Source organism: Perognathus longimembris, chromosome 28, assembly GCF_023159225.1.
Source record: "Perognathus longimembris pacificus isolate PPM17 chromosome 28, ASM2315922v1, whole genome shotgun sequence".
In the NCBI taxonomy this organism is placed as follows: domain Eukaryota; kingdom Metazoa; phylum Chordata; class Mammalia; order Rodentia; family Heteromyidae; genus Perognathus; species Perognathus longimembris.
This window is the reverse complement of record NC_063188.1, coordinates 66,891,881-66,899,864: the sequence shown is the minus strand read 5'-3', so window position 1 is coordinate 66,899,864 and position 7,984 is coordinate 66,891,881.

Here is a 7,984-nt window from a genome sequence, read left to right as displayed (position 1 = left end):
TTCCAGGAGTGAGTCATGGGTGGCAAGCCCCCCATGGTTTCTTATTGAGTTGTGAATTTGTCTGCTTCTTTCTCAGTTTCCTCCTCTACTCACTGACTTGGAGCAAGAGGAGCCTCATATTCAAGCCTTCAAATTCCAAGACTAAAGGAATGAAGTATCATTGAGGTCCTACTTGGTACCAGGTACTACTATTTTATGTTTATTTGGAACATATTAGACTTAAGACACTTGACCTCTTTCAATCTCAACTATTTTGTTTCGAAGTTGATGACACAGAATTTTATTAGAAAGTTTTTTTTATTAGTTTAGTTGTTTATTAAGCAATTAATGCTTTCTATGATTATTTTAAAATTTAATTAAAGTATTTTGTGTAGGGAGCCGGCAGTAAAGTTTATCCTGACCTCTGACTCAAGGAATGTGTTAAGATATGGCTTAATTGACAGACAGCACTTACCAAGATGTTTTACTGTGTCCATAGGAGCCTGGTTTATGTTAACCATTCAGCCTTGTCTTGTTTTACTGCCTCTTCTTATTTACCGACTTAAAAGGCTTTCTTATTTTCTTAAACTTTAGTAACCCTATGCCATTCCCTGGTTCCCAAACTGCATATAAGCTGGAAGTTAAGAATAAGCGGGGCTGCAGACTTGAGCGGAAGTCTCGAGCTGCAGACCTCCCGAACCCCATCTTTTGTCTTTTGTCTTTTGTCTCTTGTTTTGTATTTTCCTTTTCCTTTTATCCTCGCCCCCTCAATCAGGATTCCCTTTCACTGCCGGCAGGCTCCGGCAATTTTGTGCTAGTCTTGAATTCAGAGCCTTAGGCTCCCACTTGGATTTTTGGTAAAGGCTGGGGCTCTACTACTTGAGCCACCATTCTATTTCCAGTTTTTGTTGCTTAATTTGAGATAAGAATCTCACAGGCTTTCCTTGCCCAGGCTGGCTTTGAATCATGATCCTCAATCTCAGGCTCTTGAATAGGTAGGATTACAGGCTTGAGCCACCAGCACCAGACTTCCTCACAACTTGTTATTACTTACAAGGTTTAATAGTACTAGAAACAGACATTGCTTTTCATATAGGAGAATACTCTCTTGTGATAAGACTATGTAAATTGACGCACAAGTAACTTTTTCACCTGGCAAGCAATAGCTCCGCCTACAGGTAAGTTTGGGGAATGCCTTCTACCTTTATTTCAGGATTGAGATGGATTTGGTATGGCCTTACCAAGTCCCTGCAAAAGTAAGTAAAGCTGTTTGGGAACTATGGAAATTCTAATGGAGCCATTATACTGGCCCCCATGGAAGTGCTATTAACAGATGGGGAAACTTGCTCTAAAAACAAACAATAACTTTAAAGAAAAGAGGCCTTTAAAGGAATTCAGCCAATTCTATGCATGTATTTGGAACATGGACTTAATCTTGCCAGCCACCCTATAATACAAGAATATTGCTAGTTAAAATGTCCCATATAGAGGAATACAGATTTGAGGCCCATAAGTGAGATAATTCAGGCAATATACCCCAATTATACCAAACAATTAAATCATTCTAACTATAGTGTCAGGAGAATGAGGGGAATAACTACCATGAATGGGTTTTAGTGTTGCATTGAAAGGATGTTAGAAAAATATTATGTTTGCATTTGAAATGACAAGAGCCCAATACTTAGGTGACTACACAATATTGTTGAACACTCTTGTCACAAGGCTTTAAAAGCCGCCTATTTACTCTAGTGAAAGCATAATAAGAGACTCATAGAATTTGCAGCTACAAATATGTGACAGTATGAAAATATACTACAATATGTGAATGACCTCCTTGTGGCCAACCCTGATCCTGAACACTGAGTTACCAACATCACTGCAGTGCTGAACCATCTCTCCTCATGTAGCTGCAAGGTGTCACTTTAAAAAGCTTAGCTTTAGCTGGGTACTAGTGCTCATACCTGTAATACTGGTTATCCAGGAGGCTGAGGTTCAGAGGATCACAATTTGAGGCCAGCTATGGCAGACAAGTCTGCCAGACTCCATCTACAAAATAATGAGCAAAAAGAAAGACTGGAAATGTGGTTCAAGTGATAGAGTTATGAGCAGAACAAGGAAGCCAAGCAAGTGTGAGGCCTAGTTCGAACCCCAGTAAGAAACCAAGAGTCCAGACTTGTAAGCAACAGGTTACCTATTGGGTTTTCAGTAAATTGAGGAATCCACATTCTCATGCCAGACTTGAGATAGGCCATTTTAAAAAAATTTACATGCCCCAAAGGAGCAAGATGAAATTGCATGGGATTTGGGGGAAAAACAAGTTTTAGTCATATTTTGGATTCCAAACTTTGGGCTAATAGCAAAGCCGTTGTATGAAGTTCTCAAAGTAACCACATAAATCATTGATTTGGACAGAGAAATGTCAAAAGATCTTTGAAATTTAACACAAAGCCTCATGACAACACTCCCTGATATTGCCTGGTTTTTATAGGCAATTTAAACGGTAGGTCTGGCCCTGGAGGTCTTCCCAAAGATGTTGGGAAAAGTCCCATGAGCTGTTGCATAGCTCTTAAAACAACTTGAAAACACAGTAAGATAGTGGCCATCATGTTTATGATCCATTGCTTCTACTTGTGATATACTTCAAGAGGTTAAAATATTTAGATTGGAGCAGCCCAGTGTAGTGTTGTTAGTGTACGTGTTTCATCAGGTTTTGATCATATTAGACCAAAAAGGAACAGGGCATCCCATTGGATGGAAGATAGCAGGCCAGGGAGCCTTGGTCCTAGGGCTGAGTTAATAAGCCTTCCCTGCGTTTACCTTGGGAGATACTGATTTATATCAAAAGTGTGGATAGTTGCTACCAAAAAAAAAAGAGCTGAGGGATTTAAGAGTAAAACTGCTAAAATTACCTAGTCTTCTTATGTGGAGTGAAGATCTTACCTCCAATGTAAAAGAGTCAGCAACTTCTGACACAAAGTATGCATACAATTCTCTAGCTGTATAGAGCAGGAAAAGATGGCTACAGACTGATACCAGAGCTGAAGGTATTTTGACCCTAACTTACACAAGTTCCCTCCTCTGGGCCTCATCAAACATAAGTGGATGTTAAAAAATATTGTACAAAGAGTACAGTGCCATTGATGTGAGCATTGAACAGGAACATTGTGAGGCAACCACCAATGGCTCACACCTGTAATCCTAGCTGCTCAGGAGACTGAGATCTGAGGATCATAACTCAAAGCCAGCCTGGACTGACAAATCTTGAGATTCTCTCTCCAATTAACCAGTAAAAAGCTAGAAGAAGAGGTGTGGCTTGTATTAGAGCATCAGACCTGAGCTTTTGAACAAAAAAAGGGGGGGGGGCGTGAGCACCCTAGCTCTATGTTCAAGCCCCATTATATACTACACAGACATGTTTCCTTTTTCTCCCCACCACTACCTCCTCTCATTTTATTCATTCTGTTCTCTTTTTTTTTTTATCATTCCCTAACTGGATCTTGAGTTTACCAAACAGCAGTGCACTTAGGCAAAAGCAACAAAGTTCAGAGGCATTTTAAGGGATCTGAATCTGTCCCTTCCAAGTTCTTTGTTTGGTAACTCCCCACTCCCCCCACTTTTTGTGCCAATCCTGGGGCTTGAACTGAGGATCTGGGTGCTGTCCCTGAGCTTTCTTTATTTGAGGTTAGTGCTCTACCACTTGACCCACAGCTCTACTTTCTGCTGTTTTTGGTGGTTAATTGGAGATGAAGAGTCACATGGACTTTTCTGCCTGAGTTGGGTTTAAACTATGATCCTCGGGTCTCAGCTTCCTGAGTGGCTAGGATTACAGGTGTGAGCTATCCACACTTGGCATTTCCTCTTTTTGAGCCTCAGTTTTATTATCTGTAAAAAAATGGACAATTATAACACATTCCTTGCAAGGTTGTTGTCAGAAAATGGGACAGATGGACATATGTCAGCAGTACTGTCTCTGACATGCATCCAGCTTCTCCCATGAAGTCTATTTTCTCACTTTTAAAATTGGAATTGGCCTTGTGACTTGCTCTGATTAACAGAATGAGTATTGCAGCAGTATTGTGCATGTGTAACTTCTGGTTTTAGGCCACAAAGGACCTGGCACCTATATTTTCACCCTCTTGAAAGCCAGCTTCCAGGTATAAATGTCTGACTACTATAGAGAAAGACCGTATGGGAAAAAGAGTCTTTGGAAGATACAGATTACAGAAAGGTGATAGATGTCCAGCCCACAGCTGTTCCAGACACCTGAGCTGAGGTGTCAGACAAGAGAACAGCCATCTTGGATTCTCTAGCCCTCACCCACTTGTCTGAAGGAATATGACAACAGAAATGAAACATTCCCAGCCTGATCTATTCAAACTGCAGAGTCATAAGCACACAAATGGTGGTGGTATTAAACTAGTAGATGTGGGAACATTTTGCTTCACAGAAAATAGGTTAAAAAAACCAGCCAAACAAAATGAAATAGTAATGCCCCACCAAGTGGTTGGCAGGGTTATGTGCTCAAGGCATGATTATTCTGCATTTAGAAGTATCCCTTGCCTGGGTGAGTCACATCTGTCATCCTAGCTACTCTGGAGGCTGACATCTGGGGATCATGGTTCAAAGTCAGGCCAGGCAGGAATGTCTGTGAGAATCTTATCTCTGATTTAAAAAAAATGGAAGTGAAGCTGTGGCAGAGCACCAACATTGAGTAAAAATAGCTAAGGGGTAGCAGCCAGGACCTGAGGTCAAGGCCCTCAGTACTGGCACAAAAAAACAAAAAAAAAATGAAATGTTCTTTGGCTTTCTTGGTTAATCCTGTTTATGATCAAAGCTTATTACTTTCACTAAAACAGAACTGACAGATTTGACCCCTATTGTGCCAAGGATGCAGGGCAATGACCATCAGCTCTATATAAAGGTATCCATGGAGATCACCCGGATTAAAGTATATTCCCCAGTTGCAGTTAAGTGACCTCCCTTTGCCCAAACTGAGCCTGTGCCACCTACAAGTGTACTGCTCAACAAAATTTCAATTTATGCCAGGAAAAATGAACAGTAAGTCATCCAATCTACCGAATTCCAGCAACATAGAGAAGGAAATTAAGACACCAACTGCTTGTTATATGCCTGGCATTACTCACCACAGAGAAATGAATTAAATACATCATGTGCCCTATTTTGCAGATGATAAACAAGTATAGAGAAGTTCTTAACTGCTCCTTGGGCTCCCTGGGAAGCACTGTGTAAGTATGGTAGAGGCAACTTAAAAGATGTTTTTGTCTAGGTATCCATGGCTCATGATTGCAATCCTAGCTATTCAAGAGGCTGAGATCTGAGAATCACAGTTTGAAGCCAGCCCAGGCAGTAAAGTCTGTGAAACGTTTACCTCCAATTAACCACCAAAAAGTCAGAAGTGGAGCTCAGGGATAACACCCTGAGTTCAAATCCCAGAACCTTTTTTGCTGAATCCTGTGAAGTAACTAAAACTCTCCCAACATTTTATCTGTGCCCTTCGATCTGAGTGATTCTCTGTCATTGTCCCTTTGCAACCATCTTGTTTCTAAGATGGAAGAGAAGATTCAGGCAACCATCTTGTGTAGAAGGCAAACTGCCACTCAAACAAATAATACTTCCTTTTTTTAATCATCTTATAGAAAACAGTCTAAAATTTAGGAGACCACCTTGCTCTTGTTCTGTTCCAGTAATAAAGGAACGAATTTTATAGAGTTCCTCCAGGAATGAAGACTGAAGTAAAGAACAGCCAGGTCATGCCTGTGATTTGGGACTTTTTTAAAACTATTCCTACCCTTCTTACCTCCTGCCCCCAATTCTCCCTATTTAACCTAAAACCAGTATCTGTACCTCTGAAGATGGCTGAAGAGCTACTGAAGTACTTTATTCCCATGGCTGCATGTAATCAGTTTCCTCTCTCTGCTCCTCATCTTTATTTGGCATAACCACGTTAGTGGCTGAACCTAACTTGGAACTCATGGACTTTGGGCCTGGGGTCTAAAAACCCCGTCGCAAATACAGGATAGTAATTAGGGGGGCTGTGCATCAAGAATCATGGGAGAGAAGGGAAGGGAAGGTAACACCAGCTAATGAGACAAGGTTGGGAAGCTTCAGTTCCCCCTTTGAGGAGTTCTAAAACTTAGATGCCCCATCAGAGTTCTCTATATAGGACTAGGCACTCACATCTCAATCACTCATTAAATAACTACTCTCAGATTTGCAGAATTAATCACATCCTCTCATCAAGCCATTCCCCAAAGCAGAAATGCTGTGTGTGTGTGTGTGTGTGTGTGTGTGTGTGTGTGTGTGTGTGTGTGTGTTGGTGCTGGGGACTGAACTCAGGGCCTGGGGACTGTTCTTTAGCTTTTTCACTGAGGGTGTTGGCTGTCTACTGCATGAGCCACAGCTCTACTTCTGGTGTTTTGGTCCTGGAATTCCCTGTTCAGGATGGTTCTGAACCAGGATCCTCAGAGCTCAGTGTCATTAGTATCTAGGTTTATAGGTGTGAGCCACTGTCACATGGCCCAAATGCAGAAATGTTGAAAGAGAAAAAGTAATTATATGACAAAGTAGAAAAACAGGGCTCTGGAATCAGAAAACTCTGACTCCAAATCCCGAAACTTTCTCTTACTAGCTACTTAACTCTGGATAACTTATTGAAGCCTTTGCAATTCAGTTTATGTCTAATGGGAAATTATAATAAGAATACTTATCTGTAGCCAGATATAATGGTGTGTGCCTATCATCCCAGCACTTGTAAGGCAAAGGCAGGAAAATTGAGAATGTGAGGCGAAACTGGGCTACAAAGCAAGACCCTGTCTCAAAAACAACAAGAAAATGAATAGTTAGCTATTCAAGTGGCTCAAATGGTAGAGCACCAGCCTTGAGTAGAAAAGCTTAGGGACAGTACTCAGGCCCTGAGTTCAAGTGACAACGACAAGATTAAAAAATAGAAAATGGAATAGTTAGAGTGTAAGACCATTTTGATAGTCAAGTACAATCATCTGGGTAAAGCATTTTGCCTGGCACAGAGTAGGGATGGAATAAATAAAGTTTCTATGATAACTGGGAGAATTATTGTGTTGTGGTACCCCATTTATAAACTGGAGGGAATAAAAGTAAAGTGCTATACAGGAGAGAAAATGGTGAATTCTCATGTATGCAGTAGGCCCTCAGTCAGCATTTACTCCAATGAACAAATGTTTATTGAAAAGGATTTATACAGACATAACACCCTTACCTTCAAAAGGCAGAGGAGCCTTTGTTATTATGAACACATACACTGCGGCAACTTAAAACTACAGTTTAGAAAAGAGGGGAAAATATCCCCTCCACAGCCAGGGACTGAGACCTAGAACTAAAACCTTTTCACTCAGTAATCCCCCTTCTTCATTCCTTAAGTCTAAGTGACTTGACCAGGAGATCTAGCTATGCTTGGTACAGAGAACATTTGTAGCACTTGGAGAGCAAGGGGCCTTTTCTTTTGGAATGAAAAGTTACCTGCACAATCCACAGGAAAGAGGTGCCCAGATTTTTCCTGACCTGAGATAGCCTTACAGAAGACAGACTTCGAAGGGAGAAGGATGAATAGAAAGAAGTCTATGGACTTACAGCAGTGTTTACTGATTGGTACTCATGTGAGTGTAAACCTACTCCTCTCCCCACAGTATACCTCTGAGCATGTACAAAAGTAACCAGTTTGAACACAAACCAACACCACAATCATCACTGCACCCTTCTGAGCCTAAGATAACTCCTATGAGTTAGCCCTCATCCTCAACATCTTGGGCAGTGAGTTAGGCAGGACCTATGCACAGAGAAGTGAGTTAGGCAGGAACTATGCACAGAGACTGACTCTGTAATTCATTGTGGAGAATGTCTGGTCCAGCCCAACAGATCTCAGAATATCCAGCCACCCAACCTGGTACTTAAGAACTTTAGTACATCTGAAAGACTTGGGGGGGGGCGGGGAGCTGCAGGCTAACATCCA